Below are 12,137 nucleotides of genomic sequence, written 5' to 3'. Positions count from 1 at the left end.
GTTTTTCAGGTCAGGTACACATAGAAAAGGGTAATATTGTCTTGCTCACTAAGATAAACTAGGAGAGATCTGGAACCTTAGAGGTGGCTCTGCCAGGCTATAAAAGACCAATCCTTGGGTTCCAGCTGGCATGAGGCCTCCTTGAGGGGATCCATAACCATCCCACATAATTTGGTAAACTACACACTGGATAAGACCACGAACTCTTCAATGCACAAAGATTATCACCAATTACCATCACTATTTCTGAGCCTCATTTTGGATCTTTCATAATTGAGTTGATATCTTCTGGAAAACAACACTAGTATGGAAAGGGGTTTCCTAGGCAGTTGATCCATAACCACTACAGAAAAGATGTGACTATTTAGAACATTATGCTGGAAGGCATAGTAGAAATTCCAAATAAGGCCACATTGAAAAACAGCAGATGAGACAGTTGACTTTTCTTGAAGAATATGTTTCTAGATGTGTATAACTTTATATACTTCTCCAGGTATTACAATGGATGCTAAGAAAATAAATGGGAATTCCCATTTCTTCCTAAAAAGATACTTGTTTTATTTTGGGGGACAAATTCAGTAATTACCCAAGGTTTATCATCTCAAAATAAAAGCGTAAAACATTTTTCAAAAGTAGGGAAGGAAATAGTTTTCCTCCCACAGTAATATAACTAACATGCAACATCAGGTCCTATGGTACTCCCACGGGGACAAAATAAACTACTCGGAAAACTGAGGTGCCTTTTCTTGGAATATTCTTTATCCTTCACCTTCTTCAGTCCAGACTGGGCCATTGGGTAAGAAGGAGGAGGCTTGTGGTGTTAGGGTGATCTTCCTGGTCACCACACTCTAGAAATAGCTTTAAAATATCCATGGTCTTGGACATTGAGAACATAAAGAAAGTTTTAAACTTTCCATCTCATTATTTGTGTTTTGGAGGCTCATGAATTTCTATCACAGAAGGTGGACTCTTCCTGGTCCTGATTATAGATATTGTGGCTCTTACCTTTCTGTCTAAAAAACAGGCACCAATAAGACTTCACCATGTTTCATTCCAGACTAGATTCACAGGGTTATAGCAACAAATATTCCTAAAGAGTCATTCAAAAGCCTGTTGACTTCAACCAGATATTTCAAATGGGAGTAGATACTGCCACCTTTCCTACAGTATGATCCTAAAGCACTCAACCTTTCCCCCCATTTTGATGTATAAGACGATATTTAGATTTTAACACATTCTCATGGGCTTACCCAGAGTCATTTGTAATTTCCGGAGTACTGAAATATTACCCACTGGTTCCCACTTAATAAAGCATGTTAGAAAACACAAGGGGCACCTGGGTGGCTCAGTCAGTTAAGTGTCTGACTTCAGCTCAGGTCATGATCTAACAGCTCATGAGTTGGAGCCCCATGTTGGGCTCTGATGGCAGCTCAGAGTCTGGAGTCTGCTTCAGATTCTGTGTCTTCCTCTTTCTCTACCCCTCCCCTGCTCACACTCTGTCTCTCAAAAATAAATAAGCATTTAAAAAAAAGAAAAAGAAAACACAAGTATGTAAGTGTAACTTTATATAGGAAAAATATTGTCTTAATTTAACTTTAAAAGACTGAATCAAATACACGTGCTTCATAAATTATTCATAATAAATTTGCTGTAACACATCCATGCTTGATTGAAACACCAGCATTTCTTATTACTGACATTAAAAGTCATTGGTATAAATTATGCATTTATTCACTCATCCAACAAACATTAACTGAGCACTTACTATGTGTCAAGACAGTGCTAGGTACCAGGAACCACAGATGAATAAAACAATGTCTTTCCAAGTGTTAACAACTATTGATGTGAGTAATTGTGCTTCTATTTGACTTTGGGAACCAGACTCTGAATGGGCAATGATTCACTTTAGGTAGTAACAATAGAGAAGAATATGCTGTGAACTGACTAATTAAAACAAACAAACAAACAAAAAAACCTGAGAACCTGTCTTATTTGGGGATCCTTCCAAAGAAGAGTTTGCAACAAGGGCCTGGGTACAGGCTGTAATTTAGAAGGTGATCTCAGAAGTCAGGTGTGAAGGAGAGATGGGTGAGTCAGAGAGGAGGACAAGGCAATGATAAAAATGTGTCAAAGTAACACCAGTGTACCAACTGAAGCATAATTCTACTTGCATCTCTGAGACTTGTAGATAATGCCTCCAGAGGTAGCCATCTGAAAGAAACAGGCTAGAATATTTTTTTCTCCAGTTCTGTTTCTCCTTTGGTTGAGTGTTAAGCTGCCAACCCAATCTCCCCAATCCAATGTAGATTTATTGAGCTCCCCTAGCCATGGAAAAGATCTTGGAAAAAGCACTCTTGATGTGGGAGTCTAGGCTAACAGAGAACTGCTCCGAGTGTAGTTAAAATCAGGTGAGGTATGGGCTGAGGTGTCAGCCTTATCTGCTAGACTAGCCTCTAAAGGACTTCTGGGGAGTGGGGCAAAATATACTGCAGCCTGATCTAGCAGCCCCTAAAGGATGGTCTGGGGAAGATTAGAATGACATCTTTTTACTAATTATATTCCACATAAAGGGTCTCTTGCTCCTGTAAGAAGTCAAACTTCACTACAGCAAATCCTGACACTGCCCAGGTAAGAAACAGAAAAATGATGATTTGCTAATCGGCTTACCTGATTCTCTGGCTAGAATGTCAAGACTGAACTCAGCAGTTCTTGTGAAAATCCTGACATTCATTCACCAATTACCCCCTAGAAGTTGATATGTATCGATCTTCCTGTGTTTCAGGGAAGAAATCTTTGAACTGCTTTAAGGAGCTTTCCCAAAAATGGCGATACATTTTTGCATCATTTTGTCATGACTGGGCCTATTGAAAAACTTCCTGAAATCTGAATTCATGGCAGTAATATCTATGTTGCTGTATTTGGCTTGTATTTTTTTTTATTTTGTATTAAAGCGGAGGAGAAATGGGTAAAGGTTAAAAACTGCACCTAAATGTATTAAGCTTGAAGGCTTTCAACATAAATGAGAAGGTTCATAGGAAGTTATTTAGTCCTTTAAGCTTCCATAAGCATTTCATCGTTGCTGACAATATCCACTTTAGGTAACCTTGTCCAAGCAGTTCCTGAGTTGCTATCATAGTGAAGGGAATGTATTTTGCAATTCACCAAGCAGGGTAGGAGTTTTCTGGAGAATTTTGGTTCGGGGGCCTAGAGCAAAAGGTTAAACAAGAGATACTTCTGTGTGACCAGAGAATTGATAGACCCCCTCATTCTTGTATCATAATGTATAAAGGAAAGAACTGTATTCCTAATCTCTAGAAAATGTGGTGGTGGTGGTGGCAGGTAGGCTATGGTCCCTTATATGAACATAAGTGACTTCCCTGTGACAATCATGGGCAAGTCTTTAAAAAAAAATCTCTTAAAGAAACAAAGAAAGAAAAGCCCTATGGACCATTTAGGTTCTGTCAGTGGGTTCCATCCTGAGACATCAAATCCAGTTTCACAGAAACCAAATGTTAACATTTCCAAAGCTCTTTCCGTCTTATATCCCGCTTCCTTTTTCTTTTGTGATTTTTCATCCTCTTTTCCTTCTTCTCTATTCCCTTGACCTTCTGTTTCACTCTTTGTCCCATTTGTGCTCACTCCCATTTGTGGCCCTGTTAGGCCACAATATGTTCATCTCCAAAAAGGCTTCAGTGATGGAAAAGAAAGGGCTTCAAACAAAGCCATCATCCAGGACAGAGAGCTCCAGAGGCTGGGGAGGTGCCACAGGGGTAAAGCCTGAGGACAGGGTGCCCACCCCTAAGAGGCTCTTCACCCAACAGGCGATTAGCCTTCAGTGGGCTTAATAGCTGTTTCAAGCCTGGTGATTTCAAAGCTTTCAGGGGCTGACAAGGACTTGCTAATTTCAAACTTTTAACCAATTACAATCACAAAGAACTCAGGACAATCATCAGTGGGCAAAATGAAACTGCTGGAGGGAGCAGCCCTTGCAGGTTTCACTCTTGTGGGTCCCCCACACCACATGCAGCTGGGACTCTGCCTCAACGAGTAAATAAAAATACACTATAAAACAAAAACATGCACAATGGGTCCCGCTTGCTGTCTTGTTCCCAGTAGTTGGGCATGGAGGAACCCTGTCCTGCATTTAGCTCATTAATTTCTGATGGTGTTAATTAAAAACTTTTGCTGCTGCTTTGAATGGAAAATACCTCAGTGTTTTTATTGAAACACCAAGTTTTAAGTCTTAGATTATTAGGTTATGCTCTGTCACAGTAGTGAGACCAACATAAGTGCTTTTCATACCATCTGACTAGTAACAATAATAATAATAATAATAAATTATAGAAATAATAATTATTTCATTAATAATAATGAAAAGAAAGAAGAGAAACTGTTTAGGTTGAAACTCCCTTATTGCAACCTGTTTTTTCCTTTTAGAACTAAACTGAAAATCCGAATCCCTGAATGTAGAACATATGATATTTTAAAAATCTTTTTTTTCAAATCCTTACAGAACATTCAAATCACCCAATGTTCCAAGACCTGAATTTTTTATATTTTAAAATGGGGAAAGCTGCTTAAAATAAGTGAATCAGCTGCTAAGTGATTTCTCTCTGTCGCTTCCCCTACTCTCTTTTGAGAGGCTGAAAAAATGCTTAAAATGGTATATGCAATTGATATGTGCTGCTTAAGAAGCTTAATATAATTACTGAGGACTCAGACTTTCTATTTAAAACAAAGATAGGCTGGGGCAATAGAAACTATGAGTTGTGAGTATTCCTCCCTTATGAGGTGTGGAAAATGTTTCCAAACGTTTAATCTACAGAGCAAAAGAACTGGTGTAAAGGAGTTAACTGCAGATCTGTCTGTCTTCCTAGTAAATCTCGCAAAATCTGGGAAACCCTATCGGCAATGTCAGGAGCCAGTGTGACAGGTACTGAGCAGGAGATGAGCAAATAAAAATGCATCTCTACAATCCCGTGCTTTTGTGAGGTGCTAAGCAAACCACTAAAACATTCTGATTGGGTTCTGAAACTCATCTCTAACTCAATTTTTCAGTCGCTCTTTCCACTTGTACCAGGGCCTGAAGCATTAGATGTCCAGTCAGAGAGGCCCTATAAATGTCATTGCACACATGTGCCAGGAGCCGCACCGGCCTCTCTGGATGGCAGTCACAGCAAGGAAATGGCAGTGTTTGCACAGCTCCTGCCATGAGAAATGAAAACTGATATCTCTTTCTGCTACTACTGGCTCATGTTGGAAATAAGCCTGCTGGTATTGACCAGGCCCCACAGTATTCCATATCAGACCCATATTCTAAACACAGATACCTCATAAGGAAAAGCATATTCCTGCCTTTACAAAAGAGATTTTAGATGAAAGCTCTGTGGATGATTGTCAAAAGGCTCTTCCTATGGGCCTTACGGATCCAAGACTTAGATAATAAAGGGGGTTAAGAACACAAGAGTTACAATTGAGCCTGGCCCCAAGACAAAGAGCCTAATTTAGAGTAAGGAATAGATAAGGGCAGAACTTAATACTTACATCTTCTTCTAACTGGTGATGTATGGCAGTCCCTTCCCCAAGGCCTACTTTCTGCAAACACCCTCCCTTACAGGTGGCTAGGATGAGGATAGATAAGAGTAGCTAAAACATTACCCACAAACAAAAGGCTGACACATTTAGGGCCTCCATGGTATTCACACATTCAGCATCAAATAGGTTTCCACAAACAACTCATTAACCAGCCCAAAAACACTGGTCCTCTTGAGAGCCAGACGGAATGACTCTTAGCCCATCTATACACTTAACCTATGACCTAACCTTAGCGTTAACTTAGAACAAGTATGTATCCTGTCTTTTACTAAGAATACCCTGTTAATTCTTTAGTTATAAGATTTACTTAACCTCACTACAATTGGAATAGTTCTGCAAAAATATTTCTGTAAAACCTGCTTCTGTACACTTTCCAAAGCATCTTATCACAAAGAGTTATCCATTATAAAAATTCCTTTTCCTGATGTCACGTTATCATTTAACCTATAAATAAAGACACCAAAACTGACAGGACAGAGATGCCTGCCTGGTGATGAGAAAGAATCTCGGGGCTCTCTCACTCTCTTTCTTGCTGACACCGTCCATCCTTCACAGACCCCTGGACCTGCTGGAGCCGGCCTCCGACACACACGCCCTTTTCTCTCTTGTGCCTTCATATACTTCATTTTCTCTACCATTTTTCATCTCCCAGTCTGTTTATTCATGCTGTCTGCAACATCAACTGATCCTTGAGAGATGACAAAACTTTCCTTTTTTACCCTGAAGGTCTTCATCCGTCTTACTCTTGTTTTGATCTACGTATCCCCAAAGTGGATGAAGTTCTCCATAAAGGAGAAGCATTCTGGCAAATCTCTTTCCCTTCCCTTCCTAACCGCAGGCTGCACTGACCTCACCCTCTTGCAACAGTTTGCAGAATTGGCCTCCCAGCCTGATGTGACATGATGGTTATCCTTCAGCAACATCAACAACAGCGATCACACAACCGTCCTTGTGAAGCACGCGAGAGAAATATGTAGAGCAATATAAAAAGCTAAAACTCCAAAAGGGACATAGGCCTGAGTAAACCACAGCATGAGTCTATTTGTTCACAAAATTTATGAATTTTCCTGAGTAAATTGACAGGCGATATTGTCTACAAAGGACTAGTAAATATAAATTAACGAACAGATATGTAGCAAGTGAGTGCATTTAAAGATGATTTCCAGCTGAAATGATTTTTCTTCCTAGAGACCAAGTTTTTGTTAAACTTAATCCTACTCTCTTCCCTCTCCAGCAGCAGAAACATCTGGTCGGTTTTAGATTCCCCTTGGATTTCCAACTTCAAAGGGAATTATAAAGAATAACAAATTCATGTACCGGCACTAAAAAAAATTAGAGCAGCAGGAGAGAATGGTAAAATTGTCCTTATTTGACTGCTAGTGACAGGCGCCACAGGCAGAACTATGGGAAAAGACAAAGGCAAGATCACCGGTTGACAACCAGAGTTCCTACAAGGGACAGAATCTTTGGCTTCATGCAAATATGCATAGGGCCCTTAGCAATCTATAAGAAAACTTCTCCCTGCTTAAATGAGGAAAAAAAAAAAATTAAAGGAGTTAGGAGGGAGGGTGGAAGGGAAGGAGAGAAGGAGGGAGGGAAGGAAGGAAGGGAGGAAAGAAGGAAGGAAGGAGGGAAGGAGGGAAGGAAGGGGGAGGGAAGGCAGGCTGGAAGGAAGGAAGGAAGGAAGGAAGGAAGGAAGGAAGGAAGGAAGGAAGGAAAGAAGGAAAGAAGGAAGGGAGGGAGGGAGGGAGGAGGGAAGGGAGGGTGAGTGAATTTACATTTACCTGTCACACAGTAAGCATTAGCAAAAGTTTGTTCAAAGAATGACATGGAGAAAATCTTATAGTCTCTGGGTTTTTTATTCTCTCTACAGAAAATTGTGAGTTCTAATTCCACCAACAGTTATAAAAGCCATCTCAGAAGTAACTCAGGGTCCTAAGAATCCACTAGAACCATCATATCCTCCTAAAAGATTAGACCTCCAAAAGTCTCATAGTTAGTCTCTGTTTCTTCCTTGCTCTGGATCTTTATCAAAGGATGGCCAGAAATCAAAGTCCTCCAGAAGCGGAGGACTAGGGCTTGAATGAACTATTTATATTGTCAATTGTGCCAAATTATGCTTGACATCACTTTATAGAACTGGATTTATCTTTCTCCTCTGTCATTTCCCTAGCAAAACTGAAACATACTTCTGAGAGTGCAAGTCCTGATATAACAAAACATTTGAAGATTAGAGAACAGTTAGAGAGAAAGTACACTTTTGCCATTATAATTAGCTCTTAAAAATAGCTTTACCTCCTTCCTGTTTTATATACAATGTGTAAACCACAACAACAATAAAAATAAACAAGACATGATTAGCCAATCAACTTGTTCGTGGACAAAGAAAGAGTTAAGAGCTAAAATGTCTTTAAATAATTCATTATAAAAGTCTTTAAACTTAGTGTTCAGAGGTTACAGTTCCCCACACCATGAATACATTAGGTTGATTCACAGAGTGGCCATCAAAAACCAGAAAGCAAATCACTTTTTGACCAAAAAGTATATATCAACAGCATGTTAAGAATATTTCACAAAAGGGGGTAGACCAAATGAATCAGTTCTCTGTGGACCCTAGCATAATTTGCAAATGGAGCAGTCCCCCAAAGAGAAGACCATCTCCAAAGTATGTTGTTTATGTCACAGGCTTTGCATAATCTCTAATGAAGGAAGAGAAAGTTAAGCATTCTCTTCAGCATTTCCAATGTAAAGTGACTGCGCTGGCTGCAAAATCATCTTGAATGTCTGTCTTGAATGTGGGTTTCAGACTTCCCTCACCACTCCAGTTAAGGCAGGATCACCTAATACCTCACTCAGTGAATGTCATAATTCGTCTTTATGGTAATTGCATGTGATGATGTATTGCGCATCCAATAACGTTTATCCAGAAAATATGCCAACTTCAGGAAACATGGAGTTTAAACATGATGGTATAAATAAGCCACTTTTTTCCTATTGCAACTATCTATGTGTATCTATGGTCTAAAATGAAAATCCTGGTTCGATGCATGCATTTACAAAGGATTCTGCCCTATATAAGCAGAACCATCCACCAATGATTCTGAACTTACGTAGGGGGAAGGATGTAGAGGATATGGAGTACTACTTTATTCCAAGAAATGCTGTTTTATAGCTTGAGGATATATATAGTCACAAATGTAACAACAATTGAACAAACACCAGACCCAAAGGCCAAGCATAAGGAAACCCCACACACATATGAAGAAGCAAACACCATCATTAATAATAATAATTATTATTATAGTTATTATCAGGATGAGGCATTGATGGTTCACTTGGGTGCAATGTATAATACATTAGCTAGAGAGAACCAAGGGCAAACTTATTCTTATCTTTAAAAGGCAGTTTATATTCTGGCTTATATGACATGAACTGTATAATTAACACACATAAGAAAAGGATGCTGGAAGAAGTGAAGACTTATGCCTTTATTTCAGTGGTCTTGTTGTTAATATCAACCTTAAAAATAATGATGAAAAGATTAGCTATTTTACAATATGGGTGTTGTGGGGTATGGTAAAATGTCTTTGCAGCTCTAAAATAGTGGCTAGTTCCTACCCATCTTTCCTTAGGATGCCTGGCTCAATGCCAAGCTATCAGATCCTTTCCTGACCTTTTAAGGACATTTTAATGGTAGTAATGTCAGATCAGGATAAAGGAGAAATAGAGAGGATCAGAAGACTGAGGGGGAAAATGAAATGAAAAGAAAAAAGTTTGTATTGTTTACACCATCTAGTCCTGCAAATTTCACAGATGCTTTCTGTTTGCTTGGGATAGTTTATTGCTTATGTTATTTCTTTTCTTTTTTTTTTCCCATGTGCTTTCCTCTACCAACTTTGGCTGAAAATACTTTGTATGTGTCCATACTGTAAGCCCTCATATTTTTCTAGAGATTTAGTATAGTGGAGAAGCTCTTTTTTTCTTCCCTAAGGGTTATGCACATCAATATTCTAGCTACTCACTTTCGAGGCCAATGGAAAATGTGCTCCTAAGATTAAATAGACCTGAGTAACACATAAATCCAGTTTATACTGATGCAGTATGTTACATAGTTACTCACATCCTGAATTTCTGATGAGTGGAATACACCTTTTGGACAATGCAGTGATACTGAACCATCACTGACTGCAGTTCAAAGACAGAGAGGAAGGACTAAACCCTAATTATAGGTTCTCTATGGAGAGCCTAATGTGCTCAGCACCCTCATCATCTGTGGAGCTCTGTGTATAAAGGATCTAGTCTAGCCACAGAAAACTAGGTTCTTTAAACATTCTTAGAGTAAACTAGAGCAATATGTACAAGCACATAGGGAGTGCTTGTTTTCCTACAATGAACCATCTCCTTCAACCCTCTCTTCCCCAAACATAGTGCTTTTTTTTTTTTTTTAATTATTCAGGTTATTCATATATAATTCCTCCCTTTTCAGACTCTGTAAATGCTCTCTTAGGAAGAAACCTTTCCTTTCTGCCAATAAATCTTTAAAAAATCTGATACTTTTAAATCCAGTGTTAGTCTAGTTTAAGTACGTTGGCCACATTTATCCATTGTGGGTTGCCTGTAGCCAAGCTGGACTTCTTGTCAGGGCGCTGTTTCCCTTTCACCTCAGATAATGGGATTGTATATAACACAGTGTATATCCCGTCATGAGTCTAACTAATGCTACACAGAATTAGCAGCAAATTATCATCTTAAGTTTAAGGCAAGTAAAAAAAAAGTGCCAAGAAAAAGTTCCCCCAAGAAACCTAGCCAAATCTGTGAAATGTCTCTCTAGTCAACCAAATTGCCCTTTGGCTTACAGATACACCTAAGAATGTTATAAAATATTCTGATGAGATTTTCTAGTCAACGGTTGCAGTTTAGGAAATATGATGGCAGTATACTCAGAAGAAAAATACTCCTATATGTAATGATTAGAAATATTTCTCTCAATGTTTATAACATTCACATACAAAAATGTCCTTATGGGCCCAAAATATTGATGGACTAAATGCTGTGATGTCTGGGGTTTGCTTCAAAGCAACATGGTAGTGGCATGGGAAAATGGGAGGCCATGAGTTCATCATTGTGCCAGCTGAGTGGTGAGTACATGGGAGTTCACTGTAGTAATCTGTCTACATTCATGTATTTGAAAGTTCTCCTAATAAAAAATTAAAAAATATATACTGATTTAAACTTTCCTTCTTTTACTCATTATTGATGGATTCTGATTGATTCATCTGCACTTTATATGGAAGATATCATGGGAAAGTGAAAAGTAAAACAAAACAAAACACGCAAAATGTTCTTGTTGGACATTTAGGTTAAATAAGCAATTCCTCTTTAGGAATATATATATGTATCTCCTCAGGGAAAAATGAGAGTAAAGAAATATATCAAATAGTTATTAATTATTGGATTTAAATTATAGAAATAATTACTTGTATTTTTCTTCATTTTACTACTATGTGTTTTTCCAAATTATTTTTAATGAGCATATATCATTTTAAAATGAAAATAAACATTTATTCATTAGTGGATAAGATGTGCTCTCCTTTCCCAGGGAGCTTTTCACTAAAAACAGAGAAACTGCAAACACACAGCTTTGCCCAGATACTTTAAATCTCATACCTAGAAGCGAAATACACCCACAGGAAAAGAAACGTCAATACAGATTTTATCTGATCATAGAAACATAAAGAGCTTTCTGTGTGTTGGACAGAAACAGGGGAGGAACCAGCTTCTCTGCAAGCCAGAAAGAGTGTGAAATTCAGGCCATTTTGTGATGAGATCCTTTTGCCACGAAAGCAATGGGAGGAACAAATGAAAGTTACCAAATCAGCCTGTCCCTGGAGTCTGCTCACACTGATATGAGCTTCTTTTCAGTCAGCATAACAAATAAAGCGTGGGAGTGCACGTGGGGTATGGGGGTGGTGACAATCCTAACGGCTTGAGGTCTTCACTGGTGAGATGGATATGTTCAGACACAAAGGTAGATGTTTGACAGAATTAGGAAAAAAAATACAGCGACAGCTATGGATTATGAGCCATGGATACAGAAAGTTCCTGTTAGAAAGCTATCTTTATTACCCCACGAGATTATTTTCCTCATTTTATGCACATTCATATAAAGTGAAGTCAAGAGTGTAACCTTTAAAGGTTTGCATGAATATGATGTTCATGACTAAATCAGCCTCACTGGAGCCAGGCAGAATCTCATCGGATGCTAGGCAAGTCACCCCCTTCTGCCTTCCTCCCTCTCTAGTAGTACATCTGTCAGTACGTTTCGGGGCAGGCGAACCTCTAGCAAATTCAGCTTTTACGCTCTTCCTGACATGGTGATGCTCTATGAATATGCCCTCAGTCCTGACCTTCACTCTTCGTCCCAGCTATTGACATCTCAAGAATCCAAGAAGGCCACAATCCCAACCTTTTGGAAACTTTGCAAATTTCCACTAAAAGACATGTAGACCTCAAAGTTTTCAAAGCTAGGCTCAGGTCTTGGT

General features: G+C 38.9%; 1 long non-coding RNA gene across 2 annotated transcripts in view; it reads right to left on the bottom strand.

The window, feature by feature from the left end:
* The window catches only part of LOC120222097, a 513,003-nt gene that overhangs the window by 92,705 nt on the left and 408,161 nt on the right, over positions 1-12,137 (bottom strand). The gene's annotated exons all lie outside the window — the stretch shown is intronic.

The sequence above is a fragment of the Hyaena hyaena genome, unplaced genomic scaffold, assembly GCF_003009895.1.
Source record: "Hyaena hyaena isolate Hyena2069 unplaced genomic scaffold, ASM300989v1 scaffold_834, whole genome shotgun sequence".
Classification (NCBI taxonomy): Eukaryota; Metazoa; Chordata; class Mammalia; order Carnivora; family Hyaenidae; genus Hyaena; species Hyaena hyaena.
This window is presented reverse-complemented; position numbering and strand designations above follow the sequence as displayed.